Below are 17,913 nucleotides of genomic sequence, written 5' to 3'. Positions count from 1 at the left end.
GCAAGAAAGGTTAAGGGCCAATTTTACAATCTTGAGTTAAATGCAGAGATAGCAAACCACTGGTTAACTTTGAGCGCACTTTGTACGACACCATTTTATTCCCCAGTTAGTTATTCCTGAAATAGCATTCCCATGCAGTTATATTGGCAACAACTTAGCTCACTGGGTATTTTCGTGTATGTCATTTCATATTTACTTTAGTCGTCGTCTGCAGAAGTAGCGAGCCTAACATGAGCTATAAACGTCGCAAAATTATTCGTTTGAGGATATTTTGAGGCTAGTAGACTCTGTAGATCAGTTCAAGAGTGTAGTAGAAAACACGAAAACTTATGCAGTCTCATTCAATGAAAACATTAGCGCAAAACATTTAACTAAGTTTGTAGGGTACTCGGCGTGTTTAACACTATAACAATATATCGTACTATTTGTTAAAGGTTTAGGTGTTTGTATTTGATCAGTAAGAGATCTTTCTAGATTTCCAAATAAAATTAAACTCTGCTCGAACAGGCCATGGAGGTCCTACAGTGCTGACCTGTCGCCTTTTCATCCTCAGCTCACAGGGCTCACACGATACGGATGTGGAGGGGCATGTGGTCAGCACACTGCTCTCCCAGCTGTATCGCAGTTTATGAGACCGGAGCAGCTAGTTCTTAATCAAGTAGCTCTTCAGTTTGCTTCACTAGGGCTGAATGCATCTCCCTTGCCAACAGTGCCCAACAAACGAGATGGCCACCCGTCCAAGTGCTAGCCCAATCTGATATTGCTTAACTTTGGAAATCTGAAAGGAAATGGTGTTACCACTGTGGCAAGGCCTATTTAAAAATGAAGTATGGGAAACAATTTCCATTCATAAACACATTCACACAGATCGATGAGCAGCTACAGCAAATGTTCGATTTTTTGCCCCAAGAAAGAAACACATAAATATTATTCCTAGCAAAGGTAGGCCAATGACGCCCAATACGTGGAATGTAAGTTACAAGTTGTGAGCAATGAAATTTACAGTTTGATAAAGTTTTCAAGGGAAGAATGCCATAGTCCAAGTAGTGACGTAATATAAAAGCAACTGTGAAATGTGGTCTGCTTTGTGAAACAGTTGACCTCTTCTCCACCACACTGTGACAACACAGAAATAATTGAGATTGATCTGACTGACTATTCAGAGAGCTGTTACAGGCTAGCTTGCTGCTGTATTTATGTCTTAGAATGATTAATTTATTACAGCAGCAAGGGGTTTCTATAGAAAGTACCTTTGCTGAATTATTGAACACCATGCATCGACTTTTGCAATTACTGGCCATATATAAATCTTATTTCTGTGATGTTATTATTAATAATTATATTGAACATATATATTAAGAGTAAGATGCCAAATTTATGATAAACAACCATAATGTTATTTTATAATACTTGTTAAAAATGTATATGTGGCACATATCAAAATCAGAGGCTGATATTGTATCTCACCCTACATATTTTAGAAATAATAATTATGTCATACATAATTTTGACTTTTGCAACAACCTTTAGCAGCTGTACGTAATCTGGGAGCGAAGGGGAAGTAACTGGAGGTGTGATACCTTCACTGTTTTTTTTTTTTTTGTAGCTTTCTACAGTCATATCTGTTCTCAAATGTGAAGGAATTAGCAGAGCCACAGTTAGTTCTACTTCAAAAGTAACTTGACAAGAATCAGAGGAAGGAGGATGAACTGTATTGATTAAAAAAAGGACATAAATTCAAAATTAGGCTCAGAAAATACAAACTAACAAATGCTTTCAGAAAAGAAGCATGTTATTTCACATACTTCTGCGTTTTATTTTCTCTTAATTACATCAGAGAACTGAAATAATTAAAAAACTTTCTCTTGTGTATGTAGTCCAGTGTCTTATACATCCTTTCAATAATCTCGCTCGCTGTCCCCTTGCCAATACCAATGACGACTCCAATGGGCAGAAAAAATCTCCAGAGGAAAAATATTTGAGTGTCAACAGTGACTGCTTCATTCGTGAAACAGAGTCATTTCCGAAAGAAAGAAAAAGAATGACATGAGACAATTTGTTTGACAATTGAAGAGAAATTTAAAAGCATAACATGCTACTTACTCCTTCCACTGCTATTATAGTGTAGATTCTGTAACTAAAGATTCCCTATTAGCTTCATGCCAAGTACCTATGTTCTTATGACACACACATAACAATTACTTTATGAGAAATATCGATATGGTTATGTGGATAAAACTAATAACTTGGACACAACTGCCATATTCTATAGCTTTCTTAAAAAGACTGACTTTCCTGTTAATTTTACTGTGTTAAGCTTATCTTGGGTAAGCACAAATAATTTATATGTTTATAGGAATAATTGTAGCTGGCATAACAACTTTTTTTGCTCTGAAGCATTCACTAAAAGATGGGGAGCAGTTGTCTCAATGGGAGATAACAGTGATTAATACTTTCTGCTGTAGATGTGACTGAGTGAACTCTGGACAACAGTGTTTTTGAAACTTTTTGTTATGTTAAACAGTCGTAATAAAGCATTAGTTTCAGAAAATATGGTACTTTACATAAGTGCAAAATAAGATAGTTCAGTTTAAGTTGCTTTCAGCTAGTTACAATCTGAAATAAAGGAAGACACTGACAATACCTTGATATTCAAGGAGAGATAAAAACACAGCATACCAGACATTCCTTCCATATGCTGTAAATATGATTCATTAACTAGATTCGTGTTCTGCTCCCATAACATACACGCAAGATGAGTCAGGGGGAAAGATACGTGCTTTGATGGGTGATAGCATTAGTGATTCTGAACAAAAAACTTGATGTGGGTATATGCCCTATACCGAATGCTCTCTGAGATACATTTAATGAACATTTCCATTTATTTTTTTATTGTTCGTTGTCATTGCTTACAACGTATCACATTAATATAGAGGAAGTTGAGACAAACATTTTGATACGGGACGCTTGTGGTCTATCAAGTCGGAAAACTACCTCAAACTGGCCTACAAACAGCACCTAAGCTACAGCGCATGCGCGTCGCGCGAGATTTTCAATATTCTCGCGATCTCTCCGTGCGCTGTTTGTCCAAGACAAAAAACAAATAGGACCTTTTTTGTAGCAAATGTAATTTCGTTTGTGTACTGACACACTTGGAGTGTGCAGTTTTCAAGCTATGAAAGAAAAAAGTACAAAAGTGATACTAAACATGTTCTATCTCGGAAACCATTTGCAATAGGGCATATGTAAACATGAAATTTTTTTTTCAGAATCACTAATACTACCGCATCTCGAAGCATGTACCTTTCCTCCTCACTCACCCTGTACATAGGCATTATTTTATTATAAATATGGATGGGCTTATGGAAATAAGACTGCTAATTGAGGTACAACAGCTATATTCTGCAGCTGAGTAGACATTACCATTATTTTAAATACCAACTTTCCTGTTAATCTTTCTGTGTTAAACTTAGCTTGAGTAAGCACAGATGGTTCACAGGCTTCAGTGTATAATGGCAGGTGTGAGGCAATGTCGATGCTCTGAAGCATTGATCGGCCTCTAATCCTAACATTAAGAGGCCAGTTGTTCTGACACTGCTGTGATGTTTACAAAAAGGGTCATTCCCAACAGGAAACAGAGTCAAACAACGTTTTCTGCAACTGACATAATATGGCTGAATGAAACTACAGCACTATCGTTTTGTCAAAAGGTTTTGTGACATGAAAATACAATGTTTTTGTCTAAAACTGAAACAGCTGTTAATACAAATAGTACCCATAAATGGTGTGGTTTTTCGGTTTGGTTAAGTCTATTGAGGCATTGCTAACTAAAATGAAAGAGTCTTTCTACTACTGCGGGAATTGTAACACTTTCCAGGTCAATAAGACTATTTTGGCATGAATCGTCATTTTAATGTGCCTGATTTACATAAATAAGAGGGACAGAATTCATGACGTACTGAAATCAAGTGCATATTACAATAAATGAACAGCTGTATTCTGGAAAACAGAGACATAGTCTTACGTATCCGTCATGTGCTCCAGTTTCTCACATACAAGATTGAAAAGACGATGTATGGCTTCCTTTGTTACGCAAAAACTCGATATAAATTCGGAATCGGCGTCGTCTCGCTTTCTTCTCCTTCCTCATTCTCATGAAGAGTTCAGACAAAATCTTGTCACTGCTGTCTTCAACTGCGTCTGTCACTATTCCTGCCAGCTTGAAAACCTATTACCCAGTTAAGCTCGCTAACTGGCCAAAAATCGCTGGTTAAGGAGGAGAGAAAGAAACAAGGTTTTAAGAGAGATTATGATTGAGATAAATCTTCAGTTTGAGAAAGAAACCAAAAAATATAATTTCAGCTTATTATATAAGCAAAAACATCAGTTGGTTAAGAATTTTCAACAATCAGCAGAAATATCAACTGTATCCAATTTTAACTCAGTCATTGCGAAATGTCAACTATCTTCATTGCATCTAAATATTCGAGGACTGAGAAATAAAAGTAATGAATAAATTATCTGGACAGATGAATTAGAGACCTCAAGCACAGCTGACATAATCTGCCTCTCTGAACGTCATGTGATCACCGGTATAGAAATTTTAAGTATTACAGGATTTAGGTTAGCATTTCACTTTTTTAGAGCAGAAATGAAGAAAGGAGTTGCCACGTGCATCAGGAACAGTCATAAATTTAAGAACATAGACATTCATAAATTTCGCCTAGAACAGCATACGGAAGTATGTGCAACAGAAGTAGAATTTCATAAAGAATTCTTCATAATATTAAGTGTATATCGAGCACCTGCAGGTAACTTTAATCTGTTCATAAACCACCTGAAGCTGTACTGGTCCGTTTAACAACCAAAAACAAAGAAATAGTGGTTGCTGGTGATTTCAATGTAGATTTCCTTAAAGACTCTCCCAATAAGAATTTATCTGAGTTAGTAACACTATCATTCAACTTAATTCCCACTCTGAAGTTCCCAACTAGGGTAGCCAATTGCTCACAAACAGCCATTGGTAATATCTTTATAGAAAACTCCAATGAACAAAATTATATTGCAAAACCGATAGTCAATGGCCTCTCAGACCATGACATGCAGTTCCTCCTGTTAAATGTTAATACTGAACAGGATATAAAATCTGTTAAATGTGAACTCAAGAGGGTAATCGATAAGCCAAAAATCGATTATTTTAGGATATTCCTCAGAGACATTCACTGGAGTGATGTTTAGAGTGCTCACAGCATGAATGAAAAATCGCTTACCTTATTTGAACACTGTTTTCCCCCAAAACTAACCAAGGTTAGAACAAATTCTACAAAGAAGCCATGCATTACTCAAAGAATAGAGGTATCTTGTAAAACAAAAAGAAAACTATTATTGTCAATCCGAAATAGTTCTGATGTTGATGCTGTAGCATATTTAAGAAATATTGCAAAATATTAAAGACTGCAATACGGACATCAAAGCAAATATATTAAAAGGAAAAATTAGTCCTATCAGATAACAAAATAAAGACAATATGGGATATAGTGAAGGAGGAGACCGGTGGAACCAGACATAAAGAGAGGCAAATAGCATTAAGAGTAAATGATACATTGGTGACAGATGTGTATATTGTTTCAGAACATTTTAACGAACATTTTACAACTGTTACTGAAAAGATAGGGTTGTCAGGTTCTGTAGATGCTGACATGGGATACCTCAGACCTGAGAAATGGTTCAAATGGCTCTGAGCACCATGAGACTTAACATCTGAGGTCATCAGTCCCTAGAACTTAGAAGTACTTAAACTTAACTAACCTAAGGACATCACACACATCCATACCCAAGGCAGGATTCGAACCTGCGTCCGCAGCGGTCGTGCGGTTCCAGACTGTAGCGCCTACAACTACTCGGTCACTCAGGCCCAGACCTGACATTTCAAGTAACTTCCGTAATATGAATTTGACCCTTACTGCTGCAGCAGAAGTAATGTACATCATAAAATCCTTAAAATCTAAAACATCTGGTGGGTATGATGAAATATCAACAAAGTTAATCAAAGAATGTTATTCTGAGTGAAGTAACATATTAAGCTATCTGTGTAGCCAGTCGTTTATCAGTGGAATATTTCCTGAATGATTGAAATATGCTGAAGTTAAGCCACTGTTGAAGAAGGGAGATAAAGAAATAGTGTCAAATTTCCATACAATTTCACTTTTGCCAGCGTTCTCAAAAATTTTAGAAAAGGTAATGTACAATCAGCTTTATAACCATCTTATCACAAATAACATACTGTCAAATTTTCAGTTCTGTTTTCTGAAGGGTTCTGATATTGATATGGCTATCTGCACTTTCAGTGAAAATGTACTTCATTCATTAGGCAAAAAATTGCTGGCAACTGGTATATTTTGTGATCTATCAAATACATTTGACTGTGTAAACCACAATATCCTTTTATGCAAATTAGAATATTATGGTGTAACAGGAAAAGCTGCAAAATGGTTCAAATCTTATACCTCTGACAGGAACGAAATGGTGTTATTAGGAAAGAGACACATATTAAGCTATCAGGCATTATCCAACTGGGAACTAATTACATGAGAGGTCCCACAAGGTTTCATCTTAGGGCCCTTACTTTTTCTTGTGTATATCAATGATCTTCCATCCATAACATTACCAGATGACAAGTTTTTTTTCGTTTTCTGCCCAAAGTGTAGTCTTAGAAAGATCAGCTAATAAAATATTTGTGGACATTAATCACTGGTTCTTAGCCAATTCTTTGTCACTAAACTTTGAAAGAACACACTACAGGCAGTTCAGAACTTGTAGGGGATGACCCACGAGTATATGCCTAATATATGACTAGAAGAAGTGGACAGGGTTAAATTCTTGGGATTACAGTTTGATAATAAATTCAACTGGGAGGAGCACACCACAGAAATGCTGAAGCATCTAAACAAATCTCTGTTTGCAATGTGAATTCTGTCAGACATAGGAGATATAAAAATGAAAAAGCTGGCATACTATCCTTACTTTCACTTCATACTGTCATATGGGATTACTTTTTGGGGCAATTAATCAAGCCAAACTAATGTTTTCCGTGCACAAAAACGTCTACAAGATTTATATGCGGTGCGAACTCATATTGAACTAGGGATACTGACTACCGCGTCCCGATATATTTATTCCTTACTGAAATTTGTCATTAAAAATATATCATTTTCAAATCAACAGCTCAATTCATGGAATCAATACTAGAAATAAGAATAATCTTCACAAGGATTTAAAGTGACTTACTCTTGTACAAAAAGGTGTGCATTATTGAGGAACACACATTTTCATTACTTACCAGCAGCCATAAATAGCTTAACAGCCAACGAAAATCAGTTTAAGTGAAGTCAAAAGGATTTATTGGTTGTTGTTGTTGTTGTGGTCTTCAGTCCTGAGACTGGTTTGATGCAGCTCTCCATGCTACTCTATCCTGTGCAAGCTTCTTCATCTCCCAGTACTTACTGAAACCTACATCCTTCTCAATCTGCTTAGTGTATTCGTCGCTTGGTCTCCCTCTACGATTTTTACACTCCACTCTGCCCTCCAATACTAAATTTGTCATCCCTTGATGCCTCAGAACATGTCCCACCAACCGGACAATTCTTCTTGTCAAGTTGTGCCACATACTCCTCTTCTCCCCAATTCTATTCAATACCTCCTCGTTAGTTATGTGACCTACCCATCTAATCTTCAGCATTCTTCTGTAGCACCACATTTCGAAAGTTTCTATTCTCTTCTTGTCCAAACTATTTATCTTCCATGTTTCACTTCCATACATGGCTACACTCCATACAAATACTTTCAGAAACGACTTCCTGACACTCAAATCTATACTCGATGTTAACAAATTTCTCTTCTTCAGAAACGCTTTCCTTGCCATTGCCAGTCTACATTTTATATCTTCTCTACTTCGACCATCATCAGTTATTTTGCTCTTCAAATAGCAAAACTCCTTTACTACTTTAAGTGTCTCAATTCCTAATCTAATTCCCTCAGCATCACCCGACTTAATTCGACTACATTCCATTATCCTCGTTTTGCTTTTGTTGATGTTCATCTTACATCCTCCTTTCAAGACACTATCCATTCCATTCAACTGCTCTTCCAAGTCCTTTGCTGTCTCTGACAGAATTACAATGTCATCAGCGAACCTCAAAGTTTTTTCTTCTCCATGGATTTTAATACCTACTCCGAACTTTTCTTTTGTTTCCTTCACTACTTACTCAATATACAGATTGAATAACATCGGGGATAGGCTACAACCCTGTCTCACTCCCTTCCCAACCAGTGCTTCCCTTTCATACCCCTCGACTCTTATAACTGTCATCTGATTTCTGCACAAATTGTAAATAGCCTTTCGCTCCCTGTATTTTACCCCTGCCACCTTCAGAATTTGAAAGAGAGTATTCCAATCAACATTTTCAAAAGCTATCTCTAAGTCTACAAATGCTAGAAATGTAGGTTTGCCTTTCCTTAATCTTTCTTCTAAGATAAGTCTTAGAGTCAGTATTGCCTCATGTGTTCCAACATTTCTACGGAATCCAAACTGATCTTCTCCGAGGTCAGCTTCGACCAGTTTTTCCATTTGTCTGTGAAGAATTCGTGTTAGTAGTTTGCAGCTGCGACTTATTAAACTGATAGTTCGGTAATTTTCACATCTGTCAACACCTGCTTTCTTTGGGATTGGAATTATTATATTCTTCTTGAAGTCTAAGGGTATTTCGCCTGTCTCATACATCTTGCTCACCAGATGGTAGAGTTTTGTCAGGACTGGCTCTCCCAAGGCCGTCAGTAGTTCTAATAGAATTTTGTCTACTCCCGGGGCCTTATTTCGACTCAGGTCTTTAAGTGCTCTGTCAAACTCTTCACGCAGTATCATATCTCCCATTTCATCTTCATCTACATCCTCTTCGATTTCCATAACATTGTCCTCAAGTACATCGCCCTTGCATAGGCCCTCTATATACTCTTTCCACCTTTCTACTTTCCCTTCTTTGCTTAGAACTGGGTTTCCATCTGAGCTCTTGATATTGATGCAAGTGGTTCTCTTCTCTCCAAAGGTCTCTTTAATTTTCCTGTAGGCAGTATCTATCTTACCCCTAGTGAGATAAGCCTCTACATGCTTACATTTGCCCTCTAGTCATCCCTGCTTAGCCATTTTGCACTTCCTGTCGATCTCATTTTTGAGACGTTTGTGTTCCTTTTTGCCTGTTTCATTTACTGCATTTTCATATTTTCTCCTTTCATGAATTAAATTCAATATTTCTTCTGTTACCCAAGGATTCCTACTAGTCCTCGTCTTTTTACCTGCTTGATCCTCTGCTGCCTTCACTGCTTCATCCCTCAGAGCTACCCTTCTACTATATTTTTCCCCCCATTCCTGTCAATTGTTCCCTTATGCTCTCCCTGAAACTCTGTACAACCTCTGGTTCTTTCAGTTTATTCAGGTCCCATCTCCTTAAATTCCCACCTTTTTGCAGTTTCTTCAGTCTTAATCTACAGTTCATAACCAATAGATTGTGGTAAGAGTCCACACCTGCCCCTGGAAATGTCTTAAATTTAAATCTTGGTTCCTAAATCTCTATCTTACCATTATATAATCTATCTGAAACCTTCTAGTATCTCCAGGGTTCTTCCATGTGTACAACCTTCTTTTATGATTATTGAACCAAGTGTTGGCTATAATTAAGTCATGCTCTGTGCAAATTTCTACCAGATGGCTTCCTCTTTATTTTGTCACCCCCAATCCATATTCACCTACTATGTTTCCTTCTCTCCCTTTCCCTGCTCTCGAATTCCAGTCACCCATGACTATTAAATTTTCGTCTCCCTTCACTACCTGAATAATTTCTTTTCTCTCATCATACATTTCATCAATTTCTTCATCATCTGCAGAGCTAGTTGGCATATCAACTTGTACTACTGTAGTAGACATGGGCTTCATGTCTATCTTGGGCACAATAATGCGTTCACTGTGCTGTTTGTACTAGCTTACCCGCAGACCTATTTTTTTATTCATTATTAAACCTACTCCTGCATTACCCCTATTCGATTTTTTATTTATAACCCTGTATTCACCTGACCAAAAGTCTTGTTCCTCCTGCCACCGAACTTCACTAATTCCCACTATATCTAACTTTAACCTATCCATTTCCCTTTTTAAATTTTGTAACCTATGCCTGATTAAGGGATCTGACATTCCACGCTCTGATCCGTAGAACGCCAGTTTTCTTTCTCCTGATAACGATGTGCTCCTGAGTTGTCCCCGCCTGGAGATCTGAATGGGCGACTATTTATTGGTAGCCAACTCATTCTACTCCATTGATGAATCTCTCAGTAGAACCAACTGATTGTGTGTGCCGGACAGGGTGGCTGAGCAGTTCTTGGCGCTGCAGTCTGGAACCATGCGTCCGCTACAGTCGCAGGTTCGAATCCTGCCTCGGGCATGGATGTGTGTGATGTCCTTAGGTTAGTTAGGTTTAAGTAGTTCTAAGTTCTAGGGGACTGATGACCTCAGAAGTTAAGTCCCATAGTGCTCAGAGCCATTTGAACCATTTTCATTGTGTGTGTGTGTGTGTGTGTGTGTGTGTGTGTGTGTTTGTTTGTGTGTAAAGTACAATACAACTTCTGCACCATTTCAATGCAGTAATTTGTTCATTGTAAATAAGTATTGTAGTAGTTCTGTTACATGTTTATTACCTTATAAATATTAAAAAATCATTTTTTAGAAAATTACAATTTCATTGCATTAATGCGATCTTAGAAAATGAGTGTTGTCAAATGATCCATTGACATAATGCTCATTAAAATTAAAAAAATGACGATCATTCCACTTGGTACCTGTGGAAGGTACCGTAGCTTATTTGCTTCGGTTGCAAATATTTATCATGTATTATAGTTTTTCTGCCATGTTCTATATCCTGGACGACCTCCTCGCTGCAGAGCAAATGGAATGAAAGTAAATCTAACCTAATCTAATCCCGAGTTTATTCTCTGGTTAGGCGTTATTCAAGGTTCATACAACTCATTCTTCGCGCTGTTCTGGGAACAGAGCTTAAACGGCTGCTAACAGGAGATTGTACAAGCTTAAAAGGGGCATTTGCCATCGGATGGAATCTGAGAGTGTTGACTTTTTATTCACTGCAAGAATCTGAAATAACTACAGAACCCTAAGCTATATAATCTTCAACTCATTTCACCAACAATTTTTCAGTCGATTGGGAACTACTTTAAAAATTACTTCATGTTATTCTGGACCTGAAATTACAGTCCCCCAAACCCAATAAATCCACCACAGGTTTTCCCATGTTGTACTTGGTTTTGCAGAAATGAGACTCACCACTTTTCATGATAACTGCATCCCCCCCTCAAAGGTCCTCTAGACTTTATATGTTCCCCACAAATGTCCCTAAAAAATGAACACTAGTCTAAAACGGTACTCTCACGCACACAACGTTTAAGCCCACACAATCACACAGCATACCTCAAACACCAACAGTATGTACTTTTTATTACTTCCCTAAAGGGCAGCTTCGATTTCTCAGATCATGTACCTCGTTGAATTGAACGCAATACTCGATCTTTGGCATACCTCTATGTGAATAAATCATGAGCACATAGAGCAGGCACACTTATCAGGTTCCTATGTTCACCCCACACACGACATCGAACATAATCAGCAAGAAGACCACATGACTCCAAAAATTGTATCGTTGACATAATATCTACTCCAAAAGCCTGCTTTAAGACTTCCACATTCATAAGAATAAATCCACAGCTACAAACGAAAATCAAAAAGTAAAAATTATCCAAAATGAAAAACGCTTCTCCCATATTATCTCAAACTTACTAAGAACTGAAATAAGTACCGAATGAATTGGAAAGATCAAATGACTTAAATTAATACAAAAGACAAAAATGCCCTGTCTTTTAAAAACACATTGATTTACTTCAATTTGCAATGATGGCACTTATCCACAGAAGATTTATTATCTACAGCTCGAAAGGAAAGACATTAATATTTATGAGAAAAAGCTCGAAACCAGAGACATTAATGTCTGTGAATAAATTATGATGTCATTGGTCAAAGGCGAAGGGTTGTATCCCATTTTGGGTCTACTGAAGCACGGCATACAAGTCGTCGGCTTTGACCAATGGCATCATAGGTTGCTCACAGATATTAATGTCTTTACATTCCAGCCATAGATAATAATTCGGTTATCTGCTGTGGATAAGCGTCATCATTGTACATTAAAAAATTTGAATGTGGTTTTAAAAGAGCACTAGATATTGTGTAATTTTTTCGTGCGCATTGATTTAAATAACTGGTTGTTTGCAATTCATTCGGTACTTAATTTCTTTCTTAGTGAGTTTGAGATAATTTGGACTAATAGTTTTTTATTTTAGGAGAATTTTTAATGTTTCATTTTCGTTTGTAGGTATGGATTTATCTATTCCAATGAATTAGGATGATTTGAAGGAGGCTATGGGCGTAGACATGTGGGCCACGATTCGGTTTTTACAAATGTGTGGTCTTGTTGCTGATTATGTTCAATGTCGTGAGTGCAGCGAACATATGCGCCTAACAAGTGTATCTGCTCGCCGTATGACTCATTCGTATGACGCTGCAGCAAAGATCGGTTGTGGCGATCCATTAGACGAGGGACATGGTTTGAGGAATCTAAACTCGCCTTGAGCGATATCACAAAAATTACATACTGTTGGTGTTTGAGATATGCTGTGTGGCTGTGTGCACATGAATGTCGTGTGAGTGAGCGTACAGTTGAAGATTGGTACTCTTTTTGTAGGGAAGATTGTGGGGAACATATAAAGTATAGGGGACCGTCGGTAGGGGGGGGGGGGGGGAGGCGTTATAGTCGAAATCAACAAGTCGCATTTTGTGAAAAGAAAGCACAACAGGGGAACCTCTGGTAGTATTATGTGTTTGGGGGGCTGCGGGTTTAGGTCAAGAATGTGACGATGTAAATTTTAAAGTAGTTCCCAATCGAACAAAGGACGTTTTGATCACATTATGGTACAAAGATCAACTGAAGTACAGGATACTGGTACTACCTAGACGAAAAGTGCGATGTATGTAACATTGATGTGATTTACCTATTAGGTCAACTGAAGAGCAGGCTACAAATATTATGTATGGCGCTATTTTTCGTCTTCTGTAGCACTAGTATCCTATTCTTCAATTGACATACGAGGGTTGGAACTTAAATAGTGGCAACTATTTATTCACAACCGATACAAAAGAGTTACATGTTTGCACCTGTTACTATCCTTCAGAGTAGTTACCAGCATTGTGTAGAACCCGTTGCCAGCAATGTAGAAGACGTAGTATACCATTAACAGAACCTGTTCTGTTGATGGTGTGAATGGAGCAGTCTACTGCCTGTCGAATCTCTGGAACAGTTCTGAAGCGAATGCAACGAAGTGGTTCCTTCACCTTCGGAATTAAATCAAAGTCACAAGGACTTAAGTCCGTGGAGTATGGTGGATGGTACAGTACTTCCCAGTCCCGTCGACCGAACAGAGCAGCCACAGCTTGTGCTGTATGCGCCCGTGATTGTCGTGCAAAATGATGGGTGGGTTGGGCAGAAAGTGTCGCCACTTCTTTCGCAAAGCCGGTCGCTGGTGATGCTCCACAAACAAACAGTAATACTGTGCACTGACAGTCTGCCGTAGAGGAAGGTAATGCATTAGGATAACATCATCACAGTCGTACACGAGAATCACCAGAACTTTCACCATACTGGGACTCTAACGCACTTTCGACATCCGTGGCGACCCATAATGACGCCATTCGTTGGACTGGCGTTTCAGTTAAGGCTCGTACAATGTGGCCAATGTCTCATCCAGTGTTACATTACAGCATAGGGAAGCCTCTTCTTCGCGCTCATAGCTCTCCAAGTGCATCTGAGCAGCGTTGTAACGCATGCATTTCTGCATTTCTGTCAAGTCATGCGGATCCCATCGTGATGCAGTTTTTCGCATGCCCTGGCGTTCCTTTGGGATGCGAAGCACAGTCGTATGCGTTAATCCTGTTTCGTGGACGAGCTTATGAATCGTATGTCGTCGATTACTGTCATGCGGCAACAGCCCGCACTTCTTCTTCAGAGATGCTAGGACGACGTGCCTTTGCATGTCTGCCACAGTTTGCCGACTGTTGTTGAAGGCTTTTACCCAACGTACCACTGTTCTGTATGGCAATGCTGATTCCTCGTATGCCTCTTGAAGATCTTGATGACACTGTCGTGCTGTACGACCTCTGGCACATTCAATCTTGCTCCAACTCCATTGTTCCTGTTTCGAAAACATAGTGACATCGTTATGTTAGACTGCTCCCACACAAGTGACTGAGTTTCCTTCAATTGTGTGCATGCTGGTGACGCGGGATGGGTGTGTCCATTTGCTTGGAGCTAAGGTAGGTATGTCAACAACATGTGCTATCAGCGACAATAGTAGATTCCATTGCATAGTGTCTCCACAGCAGTGTTGCCACTATTCAAGTTCCAACCTACACACATAGGTCAATGAAAGTACAGAATACACATGTTATAAATGTCGTTATTTTCAATTCGCTGATACTACTCTTCTATTCTGGAGTTAACCTATATAGCTCAACTAAAGTGTAGGACACAAGTATCCTATTCTTCAATTGACATACATAGGTCAAGGTCAAGTACAGAATACACATGTTATAAACGTCGTTATTTCCCATTCGCTAGTACAGTATTCTATTCTTCAGTTGACCTATATAGCTGTGTCGTAGGACCATTGCTATTCGCATTATATATAAGTGACCTTGTAGATAACATCGGAAGTTCACTGAGGCTTTTTGCGGATGATGCTGTGGTATATCGAGAGGTTGTAACAATGGAAAATTGTACTGAAATACAGGAGGATCTGCAACGAATTGACGCATGGTGCAGGGAATGGCAATTGAATCTCAATGTAGACAAGTGTAATGTGCTGTGAATACATAGAAAGAAAGATCCCTTATCATTTAGCTACAATATAGCATGTCAGCAACTGGAAGCAGTTAATTCCATAAATTATCTGGGAGTAGGCATTAGGAGTGATTTAAAATGGAATGATCATATAAGGTTGATCATCGGTAAAGCACATGCCAGACTGAGATTCACTGGAAGAGTCCTAAGGAAATGCAATCCGAAAACAAAGGAAGTAGGTTATAGTACACTTGTTCGCCCACTGCTTGAATATTGCTCATCAGTGTGGGATCCATACCAAATAGGGTTGATAGAGGAGATAGAGAAGATCTAATGTAGAGCAGCGCGCTTCGTTGCAGGATCATTTGGTAATCGCGAAAGTGTTACGGAGATGATAGATAAACTCCAGTGGAAGACTTTGCAGGAGAGACGCTCAGTAGCTCGGTATGGGGTTTTGTTGAAGTTTCGAGAACATACCTTTACCGAGGAGTCAAGCAGTATATTGCTCCCTCCTATGTATATCTTGCGAAGAGACCATGAGGATAAATTCAGAGAGATTAGAGTCCACACAGAGGCATACCGACAATCTTTCTTTCCATGAACAATACGAGACTGGAATAGAAGGGAGAACCGATAGAGGTACCGTACTCAAAGTACTCTCCGCCACACACCGATAGGTGGCTTGCTGAGTATGGACGAAGATGTAGATGTAGATAGCTCAACTAAAGAATGGGATACAAATTGCACTTCTGTTGGTTTTTTGTCGTAGCAAGCAAGACTATAACTTTCAGTCGATGCTATTAGCATCCAAGGCAAGAAAAAAAAAATTGTACCCCATGTTCAAGTACGGGATACAAACTTTATATACAGCGTCTTCTTTCGCCTTGATGTACTTCAAGAGATGGGCCACCTGAAGTATGGGATACAAATATTATGAACGTAGATCCTTCTGCCATTGGTAGTACTACTATCTGTGTAAGAACAGACTATTAGTGGTAGCAGAGGCGAAAGAAACAACACATGTAAAATTTGTATCCCATACTTCGGTTGACCCATATAGTTCAACAGAACAGCAGGATAATAATGCTAACGAAAACAAAGAAATCGATGTACATTAAATTTATATCCTGTAGTGCAGTTAACCTATACAGCTCGACTGAAGTTCGAGATACAACTCAATATATATGGCGTGAGGTATTCTATGCTACTGCTACTTCCATATCTTTTTTTTCTCCTTTATTTTCCACAGAAGTACTAGCACACAAACAAGCGATGTCCTTAACATTAAAGTCGAAATATTACTAGCCTTGATATATGTCTACCATATTTTTTCTCTCCTGTATTCCTTTGTTTCTGAACACTCCTCTCAGATGTTACATCTGTGTAATAAATGATCTCTGGCAAATTCTGAAGTCATTGGTCTAAGCCGACACAGTTGTGACCTGTTCTTCAGTAGACCCCCTATTTTTCAGTTAACCAAAAAATTATTAGACATTTCTGGAACAGATTGCTTTCAATTCTGCTAAACTACATTTTCAAGCATAGCAGAACTGCGTAACTTAGATTTGTTTCATTATCACTCTGTTCACCAGTAATTATGATATTTCCTTGGAATGGCGTGGGTTTTGCAGGTGTCCTGGGGTCAAGATGTATGTGGTGCTTCGTGGAACAGAGCAGAATTGATATATCCAAATTTATCACTGTCATCTCTTCATATGGCTCATATCTAGGTGTAGAAAAAAAGAGGTGTGTGCATTCAGGTGATAATCCCAGAACATGGCTGCAGTATAATTGCACACAACTATGTCTCTTTCAGCATGAACTACGACGAATTTCTTTTACATGGTAGAGCTGTTGTAGACAAAGAACACGAGCATGATACAATGTGGGTATGTAGCTACATCTCTATGAACCCGAAGTTGTCAGTCAAAGAAGAAAAAAGTGTGTAATTACGAGGTGAAAAAGATGTACTCTTCAGGAATTGTGACTATCTCAAACATTATTGTCTGTAGCACAACGCCACTTGCACTCATAGAGCTACAAATCGTACTTCTTAGTTGGCTTGGGTAGACATAATGTGTCAATATGGGATGTAAGGACCACCTTGTTGAATGGGAATTCTACCAGCCAGTCTGAGGAGGTTTCTTGGAGGTTTACCACATTCACTGGGTTACATTTTACTGAAAGATAATAAAACGCACTTTGCTCACCTTTAGCAATACCCATCAACATTAAATAACAGAAGTCATAAAAATGAAGCAATATATCTTTTAACGTGGCCTGACGTGAAATTTTAGAAGCATGAATGTTAATAGAGTACAGTGTAGTTTAATAAGCATTTTTAAGGTATATTTCTCTTTTTTCATCTTTGAGGAGTATTAATGAGAGATTTTTTGCAAGTTAGTTTTGTCCCTATCCAACATCATTACCTCAATAATTCAGATATTTTTGCTGTTTCTTATTTTTAATTTTGATGATCCAACATTATTACTAGTCTCTATGAATAAGAATACTTTTGTGAATAACTCATTGTATAACTTAGATTTTATAATAAGAAGGATTTAATTTAAAACCCTTGACTTAAAACATTTTCATTCATATATATATTAATTATATAACACTGTGCATATTGCATGGCAATGGCCTTGCCGCAGTGGATACACCGGTTCCCATCAGATCACTGAAGGTAAGTGCTCTCAGGCATGGCCGGCACTTGGATGGGTGACCATCCAGGCCGCCATGAGCTGTTGCCATTTTTAATGGTGCAGTCAGCCTCGTGATGCCAATCGAGGAACTACTCGATCGAATAGCAGCGGCTCCAATCAAAGAAAACCATCATGATGACCGGGAGAGCGGTGTGCTGAACACACACCCCTCCCATCTGCATCCTAAGTTGAGGATGACATGGCGGTTG

The sequence above is a fragment of the Schistocerca serialis genome, chromosome 1, assembly GCF_023864345.2.
Source record: "Schistocerca serialis cubense isolate TAMUIC-IGC-003099 chromosome 1, iqSchSeri2.2, whole genome shotgun sequence".
In the NCBI taxonomy this organism is placed as follows: domain Eukaryota; kingdom Metazoa; phylum Arthropoda; class Insecta; order Orthoptera; family Acrididae; genus Schistocerca; species Schistocerca serialis.
Note: the sequence above shows the minus strand (reverse complement) of the source record.